Source organism: Xenopus tropicalis, chromosome 6 (assembly GCF_000004195.4).
Source record: "Xenopus tropicalis strain Nigerian chromosome 6, UCB_Xtro_10.0, whole genome shotgun sequence".
Taxonomy (NCBI): domain Eukaryota; kingdom Metazoa; phylum Chordata; class Amphibia; order Anura; family Pipidae; genus Xenopus; species Xenopus tropicalis.
Window position 1 is genome coordinate 149,016,472 of NC_030682.2, and position 15,686 is coordinate 149,032,157.

Here is a 15,686-nt window from a genome sequence, read left to right on the forward strand (position 1 = left end):
CCGAAGCTCAGGGATGTCGTCTGGCGCTCCTTCCACGGGAAGCTCTATGTTAATGGGAATCTGAAGTACAGACACACTGATGACCGTGACTGCCCACGAGAGGAATGCTCTGGGGAAGTGGAAACGATGGACCACTTCTTGCTTCAGTGCCCCTTTAACATAGATGTTTACAAACAAGTCTCTGCTGCCTTGGGCATTCCTTGCCTCTCTGGTTGTAATTACCAGGAGTGGGCCTATGGGGCATTCAAGCGACACAGGGGGTATGATTTGGGCACTCTTTTCTTAGTCAGCTCTGTTGTCCGCTTTTACACCTGGAACACACGGTGCAAGGTTTCTCTCAGGCGTGAAGTCCTCCCCGGTCCAGTGGTGGTGGATATGGTACTGGGTGAGCTCGGGAAGATACGCTCTTTGGAGAGACAAAGGATGGATGAAGCAAGGTGGAAGGGTCTGTGGAGGGGCATTCAGTTTGACCCACCGTGAGTCTCTTGCTAATTCTGATGTCTCTTTGGTGATGGGCTAATACTTTTCACCCCCCTTAGATTTTTGCCTTCTATGTATTTTTCTGATGGGGCTTCATACAGTTTTAGGTGAGTAGCCCAATCTTTTGTCTTCCTGGAGTCAGAGCTATGTTTTGTGTGTATAGTTGTTTATAGTAGAGTGGCACCCAGCCAGGCTGAGCCGCTCATTGGGGTAAAAATCGTAAGCTGAAAATGGAGCAGGTTTGTGAATATCTCAGGTGCAACCTTGTACATCAAAATTTGTGCAGTTGCCCACAGAGGAAGCAGAATTATGTGAATAAGTTGGTTTTGTTTATCCTTTGTATGTAAATATTTTTTTTGCTTTGCTTATTTGTTTGTTATTTATTTAGATTTATTGTATTAGGATGCAAGAATTCAATAAACAAAAATTTCCCCTGTACTAAGCACAATTCAGCAGGAACAGCCCCCTAAGTTTGCTCATAGCCTGTACAGAGAGATACCATAAAACTATGGCACATAGGGATTCCCCTGTACTAAGCACAATTCAGCAGGAACAGCCCCCTAAGTTTGCTCAAAGCCTGTACAGAGAGATACCATAAAACTATGGCACATAGGGATTCCCCTGTACTAAGCACAATTCAGTAGGAACAGCCCCCTAAGTTTGCTCATTGCCTGTACAGAGAGATACCATAAAACTATGGCACATAGGGATTCCCCTGTACTAAGCACAATTCAGCAGGAAAAGCCCCCTAAGTTTGCTCACAAACACGTGAGCTTAGGGATTCTCGTCTCCCAACACAGCAACAACATTTTAGACTTAATGCCTTTATGAAGAAACTTCTTAACTGAAAGAGACACAGTACTCACACAGTGTAATTTTCTTCCTCTGATGAATTTCCAACACGAACCTCAGCCCCTAAGAGGCGCTCACTGCAACAGTCCCCCCTGTTCACTATAACCACCGACTGAACCCCAAAACTCTCCTTCAAGTCCAGCCGCCACCAAGCTGGGTGGTCATTACCGGTGTGGGTACAGGGGTAGAGCGACATATCCGTCTCTTTAATGCCATCAACGGCTGTTTCGGCGCCGTACTGAGGTTCCCACGTAGAACTCTGTCGGACCTCTCCGGATCTTGCCAAGTTCACAGCTGAGAGTGAATACATTTATTTTATTGGGCTGTTTTACATTAATGAATTGCATTGGTGTATAAATGGCACTGGGGATTTTTCTAAAATATATGTTGAACCCTTCCTGTGCCCAATGGGAGTGTAGCCTATGTCATTGCGCTGGGGGTACCCCCATGGGAACTATATGGGGTGCCAGTATGAGGAGGTTGTTCATATGGTAACAGCTACTATGGCTTTTCCAGCTGTGGAACCTTCTGCTCAACTTATAGTGGGACTGGGAATTTCCTTATCCTTACTTGCCCTTGCATTATCTATAGAGATTCTTCTTGCCAACCAGAGACGGTAAAGTTCTGCCAGCAGATTGCCCATCTACGGGGTTAATGTAAATAACTGTTTGGCCAATTACGTGACACAGCTTTTTGGCCAAAATGTAACAACAAGTGCAATTTCTTTTATATCTATTAACCCATATTGGCCAATCGGATGTTGGCTTTTACACTGATCTGTGATTGGACAAGGGAATATCTAGGGCTGAAAACCTCTGGTTAGAGGGGGCTCCATGTATCTAAAAAGTGAAAAATTTGTCAAGTTCTGGGTGCATAGGTTCTAGAGGTCTACAAAAACTTTCATTTGTTGTTTTTTCCTTATGGTAAGAAGCAGAAGACTTTAATGTCTCAAAATCTGAAATGAAACCAGCCTCCTGGCCAAATCAGAATCCACGTTAAATTAATTGATAAACGATATGTTGCAGCTTTAAGAGGGTAAAGATCCTACACTTGATCCAACATTGGCTTATGGGTAAAAGTAAGATCTGGCAACATAAGGTTCTAGGTTCTAGGCTTTGCATTCCATTCCCGATCCCACCCAGCCTGAACTGATGTTACGTTAATGGCCATTAGAGCCCACCGTGCTGCGGGACAGTGAGTAGGACATTGTGACACTGGTATAAAGCCGCTAGTTAATCTTCATTATAACATGGCTTGGAAGTGTCTATATATCATCACTAGGGATCTCATTGCCTTTTAGGAGTTAAAGGGAAACAATGTAGGTCTCTATAAAATATATTGCATAAACAGCTCATATGTAAAACCCTGCTTCATCTAAATAAACCATTTTCATATAAATATACTTATTTAGCAGTATGTGCCATTGGGTAATCCTAAATAGGAAACTGCCATTTTATGTACTAAGGGCCGCCCCCTGGGATCATAGGAGTCACAGTGCACACAAACAAGCCAAGGCACACATACATGCTAGGCCCCATCAGCCAATGAATGGGCAGAGTTCTGCCTTTTGCTCCCACACTACTTCCTGTTACAGTTAGAGCTGCATCACTTCCTGTCAGCTGATCTCTGAGGGAGGAGACAGACCATGACAAAATGGCGGCTCAAGAGAAAGGATGTAAAAGGGCAATATTTACTGATATATATTACATTATAAGTATTAATTCTTGGGGTATAGTTTTCCTTTAATTTGAACCAAACCTTTAGCCTTAACTGCTTGAGTTTTATTGCAGCTGAATAGATTCTTTACCTCCTGGCTGAGGGTCACATGACTGAGCCCATCCAACAGCCGCATAAGCCAACAGAACCATGATGCACTTCATTCTAAAGAAGGTAAAAGAGCAAATTCTTAAGCTATCTCCCAGCATTTGTTATACAGGTATGGGATCTGTTATCCAGAAACATGTAGAAAATCCCAAATTATGGGACATTATAAGGAACTAATTCTAATTTTTAAAAATAATTGCCTTTTTCTCTGTAATAATAAAACAGTACCTGTACTTGATCCCAACTAAGATATAATTACCCCTTATTGGGGCAGAACAGCCCTATTGGGTTTATTTAATGGTTAAATGATTCCCTTTTCTCTGTAATAATAAAACAGTACCTGTACTTGATCCCAACTAAGATATAATTACCCCTTATTGGGGCAGAACAGCCCTATTGGGTTTATTTAATGGTTAAATGATTCCCTTTTCTCTGTAATAATAAAACAGTACCTGTACTTGATCCCAACTAAGATATAATTACCCCTTATTGGGGCAGAACAGCCCTATTGGGTTTATTTAATGGTTAAATGATTCCCTTTTCTCTGTAATAATAAAACAGTACCTGTACTTGATCCCAACTAAGATATAATTACCCCTTATTGGGGCAGAACAGCCCTATTGGGTTTATTTAATGGTTAAATGATTCCCTTTTCTCTGTAATAATAAAACAGTACCTGTACTTGATCCCAACTAAGATATAATTACCCCTTATTGGGGCAGAACAGCCCTATTGGGTTTATTTAATGGTTAAATGATTCCCCTTTCTCTGTAATAATAAAACAGTATCTGTACTTGATCCCAACTAAGATATAATTACCCCTTATTGGGGGCAGAAAAGCCCTATTGGGTTTATTTAATGGTTAAATGATTCCCTTTTCTCTGTAATAATAAAACAGTACCTGTACTTGATCCCAACTAAGATATAATTACCCCTTATTGGGGCAGAACAGCCCTATTGGGTTTATTTCATGGTTAAATGATTCCCTTTTCTCTGTAATAATAAAACAGTACCTGTACTTGATCCCAACTAAGATATAATTACCCCTTATTGGGGGCAGAACAGCCCTATTGGGTTTATTTAATGGTTAAATGATTCCCTTTTCTCTGTAATAATAAAACAGTACCTGTACTTGATCCCAACTAAGATATAATTACCCCTTATTGGGGCAGAACAGCCCTATTGGGTTTATTCAACGTTTAACTGATTTTTTTAATAGACTTAAGGTATGGCAATTAAAATTACAGATTTACAGACCCCTTATCTAGAAAACCCCAGGTCCCAAGTATTCTGGATAACAGGTCCTATACCTGCACTAGATAACAACTTGCCAATATACATTACTTACTTATTTTCACTGGTTTAACATTATTTCCATTAATTTCTATTATTGCTATGAAAAGCAACATTTTCTTTTGTTAGTAAAAATGTATTTTTGGGTTTATATCCCCTTTAATACCCCAGATAATGAAACATAGAGAGACAGTATGTGGCTAAGGATAAGTAAGAAGCTGAGACCTCACCTTGCGGTTCCTCGGCGCCTCTGTACCTCCCGCTGCTGCCGCACGGCTTTATATGCCGCCATGTTATCTCCCTGAGTATCTGCCCTGGGGCAAAGCACTGGCACTGCCCATACAAACACATTTACCTGACTTTATTCATCATTTGCCATGAAGTTCTGTTCCTCTCCAGTGCTTTTCTATTTCCTGGAATGTCCGTGTCTGTTCTATTTCCAAGTGCAACTTTTATTCCCCTGTAACACAATATTTAGAATATTACCGGCTTTCAGATGCTGTACCCTTGGGCTGGGAATGCACAACTCCCTGCAACTCCCGGTAGCGGATCCTCACTGTGGGTTATTACTCCAGGAATCTCTTATCCCTGAGCCTGACTGCTGGAGTCCCTATACTGGGAACCTAGGGTTACTGGAACTTGACCAGCCCAGCCAGTAACTCACCAGCTAGGGCCACTTAGGGATTTTCCCTTATAAGTACAGACCCACCTATACCCCACCCATTTCCCCACCCACTCCATCCATTTCCCGCCCTATAACATAATTGCCCTGACCCATGTTATACCCCCACCTACTCCCCCAATCTAAAGGTCAGTATTACAAGAAAAAAAAGGTAGCAATGCTACTGGTACCCCAGGTGACTCTGCAGGGTACTAACCCTCCTGAGCTCCATGTTGGATCCCCAGGCTGCTCCACTAATTACTATGATCCTTCCTCTCACTCATAGATGGAGCAATTACAGAATCTTTCCTTATACTACTCAGGCCTACCTGCACCTCAGGCTCTCCAGCACCAATCACCCCCTCAAAGACGGTCCAAAGAGACTAAACACATGGTGACTCCCCCCTTAATGACTGGGGACACCTGACACCCTTGAAGCTCCATCACTATGATTCTTGCCAACTTTCAGATTGGCGTAAAACTGCTAATAGCACCAAACTAAAGATGATATAATCAGGGTCGGACTGGGCCCCGGTGGGCCCCAGCCCTAATGGGCCACAGCGTCCCAGATCCGACCCTTGCGGTGCTCCCCCTGCCTGACCATTCCTCTCCTGGCGCGTTAAATTTATGTGTGCTCAGGGTAGGACGCCAGGTGGGGGCCCCTGGGGGAGGGGGTTAGGGGACGCTGCCAGTGAGGGTACCTGCAGGGCCCCTGGGGTGGGAGCCCCGGTGGGCCCTGCACCCCCCAGTCCAACCCTGGATATAATTGTACATACATTGCCGAGCTGTTTATATTTTGGTGTTTTAGTTCTACTTTATGTTCCCCTAATATTTATTAAAGAGCAACAAGAGGAGATCTGGGCATTAAAACAGACAGTGGAGGTCACATGACAGCCCCTTTTATTTGCAGTTATGGGGTTCGGGAATATTTGAATAAAGGGGCCCTATAGAATTTAACAAATTCTGGCCATTGAACCCAGTGTTTGATATTATATTTAATAGTAAGTTGACTAAAGAGAGTTGTTCCCTTTTATGTCCCCTTTAATGGTCACCTGAGAATACAAATTGCATCGTTGCTTTGTTGTATTAATGAGATAACGAGGCTAAATGGGCACACGTTCTGCTCTCAGGGAACATTACAGGCACAATCTGTGCCGCCGCTCAGTCACTTTCCTGGAAAACAGGGACAACAAACGTTACTAAACCCCTACACTGACCTTCCTTTTCCCATTGATTCCCATAGTGTCCCCCATACACATCAGCCCTATAGAAGTAACACTGTGCATCAGTGCCCCCTATAGGTACCCCTAGTTTTCCCAAGTGCAATGTGCAAAGTGGAATTTTGGGCACCAGTTGCCATATTTTTTACCCACAATGCAGTCAGTGGGTCTGAGGAAGCAGACCTGGGGGACAGGGGGGGGCTACTTACCCTATAGCCTCTCTCATCACCGTTGCTTAATATTTTCAGCGGGCGAACATAACTTCGGCTGGGCCCCCCAATGATTTTTTTTGCAGGGGGGCCCGGCACATTCTCAGTACAACGCTTAATGCAGTGTTTTTTCCCATAGTTCCAGGGTGGGGGAAATGTCCATATCTTCACCTGAATAAATACACAATATAATAACCTGACAAGACAGGACTATAATATGAAAATATCAGTGCCTTCATAGCTACTCAAAAGTGAGTTCCGGATCCCATGGAAGTACAGGTATGGAATCTATTATCCGGAAACCCGATATCCAGAAAGCTCTGAATTACGGAAAGCCTGTCTCCCATAGACTCCAATTTAATCAAATAAAAATTGATTTCCTTTTGCTCTGTAAGAATAAAACAGTGATTTGTATTTGATCCCAACTAAGATATAATTACCCCTTATTGGGGGCAGAACAGCCCTATTGGGTTTATTTAATGGTTAAATGATTCCCTTTTCTCTGTAATAATAAAACAGTACCTGTACTTGATCCCAACTAAGATATAATTACCCCTTATTGGGGGCAGAACAGCCCTATTGGGTTTATTTCATGGTTAAATGATTCCCTTTTCTCTGTAATAATAAAACAGTACCTGTACTTGATCCCAACTAAGATATAATTACCCCTTATTGGGGCAGAACAGCCCTATTGGGTTTATTTAATGGTTAAATGATTCCCTTTTCTCTGTAATAATAAAACAGTACCTGTACTTGATCCCAACTAAGATATAATTACCCCTTATTGGGGCAGAACAGCCCTATTGGGTTTATTTCATGGTTAAATGATTCCCTTTTCTCTGTAATAATAAAACAGTACCTGTACTTGATCCCAACTAAGATATAATTACCCCTTATTGGGGCAGAACAGCCCTATTGGGTTTATTCAATGGTTAAATGATTCCCTTTTCTCTGTAATAATAAAACAGTACCTGTACTTGATCCCAACTAAGATATAATTACCCCTTATTGGGGCAGAACAGCCCTATTGGGTTTATTCAATGGTTAAATGATTCCCTTTTCTCTGTAATAATAAAACAGTACCTGTACTTGATCCCAACTAAGATATAATTACCCCTTATTGGGGCAGAACAGCCCTATTGGGTTTATTTCATGGTTAAATGATTCCCTTTTCTCTGTAATAATAAAACAGTACCTGTACTTGATCCCAACTAAGATATAATTACCCCTTATTGGGGGCAGAACAGCCCTATTGGGTTTATTTAATGGTTAAATGATTCCCTTTTCTCTGTAATAATAAAACAGTACCTGTACTTGATCCCAACTAAGATATAATTACCCCTTATTGGGGCAGAACAGCCCTATTGGGTTTATTCAATGGTTAAATGATTCCCTTTTCTCTGTAATAATAAAACAGTACCTGTACTTGATCCCAACTAAGATATAATTACCCCTTATTGGGGCAGAACAGCCCTATTGGGTTTATTTCATGGTTAAATGATTCCCTTTTCTCTGTAATAATAAAACAGTACCTGTACTTGATCCCAACTAAGATATAATTACCCCTTATTGGGGGCAGAACAGCCCTATTGGGTTTATTTAATGTTTTATTGATTTTTTAGTAGACTTAAGGTATGGAGATCCAAATTACGGAAAGATCCCTTTACCGGAATACCCTTGGTCCTGAGCATTCTTGATAACGGGTCCTATACCTGTACAACATACAAACATACTATATATCCCATTTATTGACATTATTATCCTGCTCAAAGCAAATAAATATCTCTGCATCTGCCAAGTTGCTTCATTTATCTCATTAATACAAAATATAATCTTGTTTTCTTTGAGCGAATAGACCACCCCCAGATTGAAGTGCAGATTTTATTATGAATTATAGAAATTTTTCTAGTTTTCAGCTGGCCTAATTGTGAGGAAATTGGTAAGAAGTCACATCAAAAAAGTCATGGTCGCCTCAAAAAAAATAGCGATGGTCAAGGAATCCTGTCATTGGAAAACATGTTTGTTACAAACCCATCAGTTAATGGAGCTTCTCCAGCAGAATCCTGCATTGTAATCTGTTTTTCCCATGGGGCTAGCCATATTCTTCATTTCCCAGGGTGCCACAGATATGTGACCTGTGCTCTGATAAACTTCACTCACACTTTACTGCTGCGTTGCAAGTTGCAGTGATATCCCTCCCCTCCCCCCCAGCAGCCGATCAGCAGAACAATGGGAAGGGAGCAAGATAGCAGCTCCCAGTAGGTATCAGAATAGCACTCAATAGTAAGAAATCCAAGTCCGGCTTGGGACTCCTCCAGTTACATGGGAGTAGGAGAAACAATAGGTTAGCTGAAAGCAGTTCTAATGTGTAGCGCCGGCTCCTTCTGAAAGCTCAGACTCAGGCACACTTTACCAGGGGCGATTCTAGACATATCGCCGCCTGAGGCGGCTCCTGGATGCCGCCTCCCCCCCGCTCCCCAGCGCTTACCTTCTGAGCGCAGGAGCGGGTCCGGGGGCGGTGAGATCGCTAGTGCAATTGCGCTCTCTGCACTAGAAGAGCCGAATTTCCGGTTTAAAAAACGGAAATTCGGCTCTTAAAGTTACCAGGAGTGGCTTTTTGCCGCCCCTGGTAACTGGGGCGCTTCTGCCGCCTGAGGCGAGTTTCTCAACTCGCCTCATGGCAGAAGCGCCCCTGCACTTTACTGCTGCGCTGCAAGTTGGAGTGATATCCCCCCCCAGCAGCCGATCAGCAGAACAATGGGAAGGGAGCAAGATAGCAGCTCCCAGTAGGTATCAGAATAGCACTCAATAGTAAGAGATCCAAGTCCGGCTTGGGACTCCTCCAGTTACACGGGAGTAGGAGAAACAATAGGTTAGCTGAAAGCAGTTCTAATGTGTAGCGCTGGCTGAAAGCTCAGACTCAGGCACACTTTACTGCTGCGCTGCAAGTTGGAGTGATATCCCCCCCCCCTCCCCCCCAGCAGCCGATCAGCAGAACAATGGGAAGGGAGCAAGATAGCAGCTCCCACTAGGTATCAGAATAGCACTCAATAGTAAGAAATCCAAGTCCGGCTTGGAGTGATATCCCCCCTCCAGTTACAGGTACTTTTGGTTTTAGTGAATCATGTGAAAGAAATGACATCACTAAGCTCCGATTATAACTGATCACATCCCTAAGGATATAAGATATAAGCAGGGTATTTATATAAACTATAGTAGGGTTTCTGTAGCAAACACCCCAGCTGTACCGGTGCAGGAATGGCTGCCCCCGGGGCTACACAGCGGGGTATTTATATAAACTATAGTAGGGTTTCTGTAGCAAACACCCCAGCTGTACCAGTGCAGGAATGGCTGCCCCCGGGGCTACACAGCGGGGTATTTATATAAACTATAGTAGGGTTTCTGTAGCAAACACCCCAGCTGTACCAGTGCAGGAATGGCTGCCCCCGGGGCTACACAGCGGGGTATTTATATAAACTATAGTAGGGTTTCTGTAGCAAACACCCCAGCTGTACCAGTGCAGGAATGGCTGCCCCCGGGGCTACACAGCGGGGTATTTATATAAACTATAGTAGGGTTTCTGTAGCAAACACACCAGCTGTACCAGTGCAGGAACGGCTGCCCCCGGGGCTACACAGCGGGGTATTTATATAAACTATAGTAGGGTTTCTGTAGCAAACACCCCAGCTGTACCAGTGCAGGAATGGCTGCCCCCGGGGCTACACAGCGGGGTATTTATATAAACTATAGTAGGGTTTCTGTAGCAAACACCCCAGCTGTACCAGTGCAGGAATGGCTGCCCCCGGGGCTACACAACGGGGTATTTATATAAACTATAGTAGGGTTTCTGTAGCAAACACCCCAGCTGTACCAGTGCAGGAACGGCTGCCCCCGGGGCTACACAGCGGGGTATTTATATAAACTATAGTAGGGTTTCTGTAGCAAACACCCCAGCTGTACCAGTGCAGGAATGGCTGCCCCCGGGGCTACACAGCGGGGTATTTATATAAACTATAGTAGGGTTTCTGTAGCAAACACCCCAGCTGCACCAGTGCAGGAACGGCTGCCCCCGGGGCTACACAGCGGGGTATTTATATAAACTATAGTAGGGTTTCTGTAGCAAACACCCCAGCTGTACCGGTGCAGGAATGGCTGCCCCCGGGGCTACACAGGGGGGTATTTATATAAACTATAGTAGGGTTTCTGTAGCAAACACTCCAGCTGTACCGGTGCAGGAATGGCTGCCCCCGGGGCTACACAGCGGGGTATTTATATAAACTATAGTAGGGTTTCTGTAGCAAACACTCCAGCTGTACCGGTGCAGGAATGGCTGCCCCCGGGGCTACACAGCAGGGTATTTATATAAACTATAGTAGGGTTTCTGTAGCAAACACCCCAGCTGTACCAGTGCAGGAATGGCTGCCCCCGGGGCTACACAGGGGGGTATTTATATAAACTACAGTAGGGTTTCTGTAGCAAACACCCCAGCTGTACCAGTGCAGGAACGGCTGCCCCCGGGGCTACACAGCGGGGTATTTATATAAACTATAGTAGGGTTTCTGTAGCAAACACCCCAGCTGTACCAGTGCAGGAACGGCTGCCCCCGGGGCTACACAGCGGGGTATTTATATAAACTATAGTAGGGTTTCTGTAGCAAACACCCCAGCTGTACCAGTGCAGGAATGGCTGCCCCCGGGGCTACACAGCGGGGTATTTATATAAACTATAGTAGGGTTTCTGTAGCAAACACCCCAGCTGTACCAGTGCAGGAATGGCTGCCCCCGGGGCTACACAGCGGGGTATTTATATAAACTATAGTAGGGTTTCTGTAGCAAACACCCCAGCTGTACCAGTGCAGGAACGGCTGCCCCCGGGGCTACACAGCGGGGTATTTATATAAACTATAGTAGGGTTTCTGTAGCAAACACCCCAGCTGTACCAGTGCAGGAATGGCTGCCCCCGGGGCTACACAGCGGGGTATTTATATAAACTATAGTAGGGTTTCTGTAGCAAACACCCCAGCTGTACCAGTGCAGGAATGGCTGCCCCCGGGGCTACACAGCGGGGTATTTATATAAACTATAGTAGGGTTTCTGTAGCAAACACCCCAGCTGTACCAGTGCAGGAATGGCTGCCCCCGGGGCTACACAGCGGGGTATTTATATAAACTATAGTAGGGTTTCTGTAGCAAACACCCCAGCTGTACCAGTGCAGGGCAGCACTACATTATATTTTAATTACTTTATAACAGTTTAATTTTTTGGTGTTACTGTTCCTTTAAGACATTTTTGCTGTTCTCAGCAGAATAATAAGATAATGAGAATTCTCATCAGTGAAAGTAAAAACACTTCCAATGTTTCCCCCATTGGGGGGCTGAGCGCTGAAACCACGATGGCAGAAAGAGAAGTGAAACCCAACGGAACCACAAATACATTGAGTTGCAACATGGTTACTAAAGAAATAAAGAACATATAAATGGCCCCTCAGCAGTTCCCAGACACGCAGAACATATATGGGGGAAGCGTCTAAAAACTGGAAACAAAAACATCAACAACAAGAAACATTTAGTGCCGGGATAGAGAGGGATTTACCTACAATGAACGTAGAACCAACACATTCAGGTTCCCATCAGTCCCTTGTGAAAATCCACATTTTTATTATAAATTACTTTTCCCATTAAACAGAAAGGAAAAATTAGAGTTTGGTTTAAAAGGGGTTGTTCATTTTGAGTTCACTTTTAGTATGATGTGAGACAATTTGCAATTGGTCTTCATTTTTTATAATTTATAGTTTTTTTATTATTTCATTTTCAATTCAGCAGCTCTCCAGTTTATAGTTTCAGCAGCGATTTGGTTGCTAGGGTCCAAGTTACCTTAGCAACCAGGAAGCCGCCACTTTAATCTTCCAAACCAATAGCAAGTTTCAGAACAGAAATGAGCAATTTCCCCCTGTTACCCCTAATACATTATTTACAAGCCGGAGGGAAGATGGCGCCTAAATCTGCTCTCGGAAACGCTGCACATGATGCACAGATGGTCAGTTTCCCTTTCTGAGCAGTTTTAACCACAAATCAAACACGACAACTAATTACTCATAAGTCTCACCCCAAGCGTCAACCAGACAATTTTCAGGTACTGACCAATATTTAGTAGAATTAAGCAGGTAGCGGGTCAAAGCAAGTAAAAAAGTGGGTTGCAGGTCTGGATTGTGGGTCTGGGTTGTGGGTCTGGGTTGTGGGTCTGGGTTGCAAATCTGGGTTGTGGGTCTGGGTTGCAAATCTGGGTTGTGGGTCTGGGTTGCAAATCTGGGTTGTGGGTCTGGGTTGCAAATCTGGGTTTTGGGTCTGGGTTGCAAATCTGGGTTGTGGGTCTGGGTTGTGGGTCTGGGTTTTGGGTCTGGGTTGTGGGTCTGGGTTGTGGGTCTGGGTTGTGGGTCTGGGTTGTGGGTCTGGGTTGCAAATCTGGGTTGTGGGTCTGGGTTGTGGGTCTGGGTTGTGGGTCTGGGTTGCAGGTCTGGGTTGCAAATCTGGGTTGTGGGTCTGGGTTGCAAATCTGGGTTGCAAATCTGGGTTTTGGGTCTGGGTTGCAAATCTGGGTTGTGGGTCTGGGTTGTGGGTCTGGGTTGTGGGTCTGGGTTGTGGGTCTGGGTTGTGGGTCTGGGTTGCAAATCTGGGTTGTGGGTCTGGGTTGCAAATCTGGGTTGCAGGTCTGGGTTGTGGGTCTGGGTTGTGGGTCTGGGTTGTGGGTCTGGGTTGTGGGTCTGGGTTGTGGGTCTGGGTTGTGGGTCTGGGTTGCAAATCTGGGTTGTGGGTCTGGGTTGTGGGTCTGGGTTGTGGGTCTGGGTTGTGGGTCTGGGTTGTGGGTCTGGGTTGTGGGTCTGGGTTGCAAATCTGGGTTGTAGGTCTGGGTTGTGGGTCTGGGTTGTGGGTCTGGGTTGTGGGTCTGGGTTGTGGGTCTGGGTTGTGGGTCTGGGTTGCAAATCTGGGTTTTGGGTCTGGGTTGCAAATCTGGGTTGCAGGTCTGGGTTGTGGGTCTGGGTTGTGGGTCTGGGTTGTGGGTCTGGGTTGTGGGTCTGGGTTGCAAATCTGGGTTGTGGATCTGGGTTGCAAATCTGGGTTGCGGGTCTGGGTTGTGGGTCTGGGTTGTGGGTCTGGGTTGCAAATCTGGGTTGCGGGTCTGGGTTGTGGGTCTGGGTTGCAAATCTGGGTTGTGGGTCTGGGTTGTGGGTCTGGGTTGCAGGTCTGGGTTGCAGGTCTGGGTTGTGGGTCTGGGTTGTGGGTCTGGGTTGCAAATCTGGGTTGTGGGTCTGGGTTGCAAATCTGGGTTGTGGGTCTGGGTTGCAGGTCTGGGTTGCAGGTCTGGGTTGTGGGTCTGGGTTGTGGGTCTGGGTTGCAAATCTGGGTTGTGGGTCTGGGTTGCAGGTCTGGGTTGTGGGTCTGGGTTGTGGGTCTGGGTTGTGGGTCTGGGTTGCAAATCTGGGTTTTGGGTCTGGGTTGTGGGTCTGGGTTGCAAATCTGGGTTGTGGGTCTGGGTTGCAAATCTGGGTTGTGGGTCTGGGTTGCAAATCGGGGTTGTGGGTCTGGGTTGCAAATCTGGGTTGTGGGTCTGGGTTGCAAATCTGGGTTGTGGGTCTGGGTTGCAAATCTGGGTTTTGGGTCTGGGTTGCAAATCTGGGTTGTGGGTCTGGGTTGCAAATCTGGGTTGTGGGTCTGGGTTGTGGGTCTGGGTTGCAAATCTGGGTTGTGGGTCTGGGTTGCAAATCTGGGTTGTGGGTCTGGGTTGCAAATCTGGGTTGTGGGTCTGGGTTGCAAATCTGGGTTTTGGGTCTGGGTTGCAAATCTGGGTTGTGGGTCTGGGTTGTGGGTCTGGGTTGTGGGTCTGGGTTGTGGGTCTGGGTTGTGGGTCTGGGTTGTGGGTCTGGGTTGTGGGTCTGGGTTGCAAATCTGGGTTGTGGGTCTGGGTTGTGGGTCTGGGTTGTGGGTCTGGGTTGCAGGTCTGGGTTGCAAATCTGGGTTGTGGGTCTGGGTTGCAAATCTGGGTTGCAAATCTGGGTTTTGGGTCTGGGTTGCAAATATGGGTTGTGGGTCTGGGTTGTGGGTCTGGGTTGTGGGTCTGGGTTGTGGGTCTGGGTTGCAAATCTGGGTTGTGGGTCTGGGTTGCAAATCTGGGTTGTGGGTCTGGGTTGCAAATCTGGGTTGTGGGTCTGGGTTGCAAATCTGGGTTGTGGGTCTGGGTTGCAAATCTGGGTTGCAAATCTGGGTTTTGGGTCTGGGTTGCAAATCTGGGTTGTGGGTCTGGGTTGTGGGTCTGGGTTGTGGGTCTGGGTTGTGGGTCTGGGTTGTGGGTCTGGGTTGCAAATCTGGGTTGTGGGTCTGGGTTGCAAATCTGGGTTGTGGGTCTGGGTTGCAAATCTGGGTTGTGGGTCTGGGTTGCAAATCTGGGTTTTGGGTCTGGGTTGCAAATCTGGGTTGTGGGTCTGGGTTGCAAATCTGGGTTGTGGGTCTGGGTTGCAAATCTGGGTTGTGGGTCTGGGTTGCAAATCTGGGTTGTGGGTCTGGGTTGCAGGTCTGGGTTGTGGGTCTGGGTTGTGGGTCTGGGTTGTGGGTCTGGGTTGTGAGTCTGGGTTGTGGGTCTGGGTTGTGGGTCTGGGTTGCAAATCTGGGTTGTGGGTCTGGGTTGCAAATCTGGGTTGAAGGTCTGGGTTGCAAATCTGGGTTTTGGGTCTGGGTTGCAATCTGGGTTGTGGGTCTGGGTTGCAAATCTGGGTTGTGGGTCTGGGTTGCAAATCTGGGTTGTGGGTCTGGGTTGCAAATCTGGGTTTTGGGTCTGGGTTGCAGGTCTGGGTTGTGGGTCTGGGTTGTGGGTCTGGGTTGTGGGTCTGGGTTGTGAGTCTGGGTTGTGGGTCTGGGTTGTGGGTCTGGGTTGCAAATCTGGGTTGCAGGTCTGGGTTGTGGGTCTGGGTTGTGGGTCTGGGTTGTGGGTCTGGGTTGTGGGTCTGGGTTGTGGGTCTGGGTTGCAAATCTGGGTTGTGGGTCTGGGTTGCAAATCTGGGTTGCGGGTCTGGGTTGTGGGTCTGGGTTGCAGGTCTGGGTTGTGGGTCTGGGTTGTGGGTCTGGGTTGCAAATCTGGGTTGCGGGTCTGGGTTGTG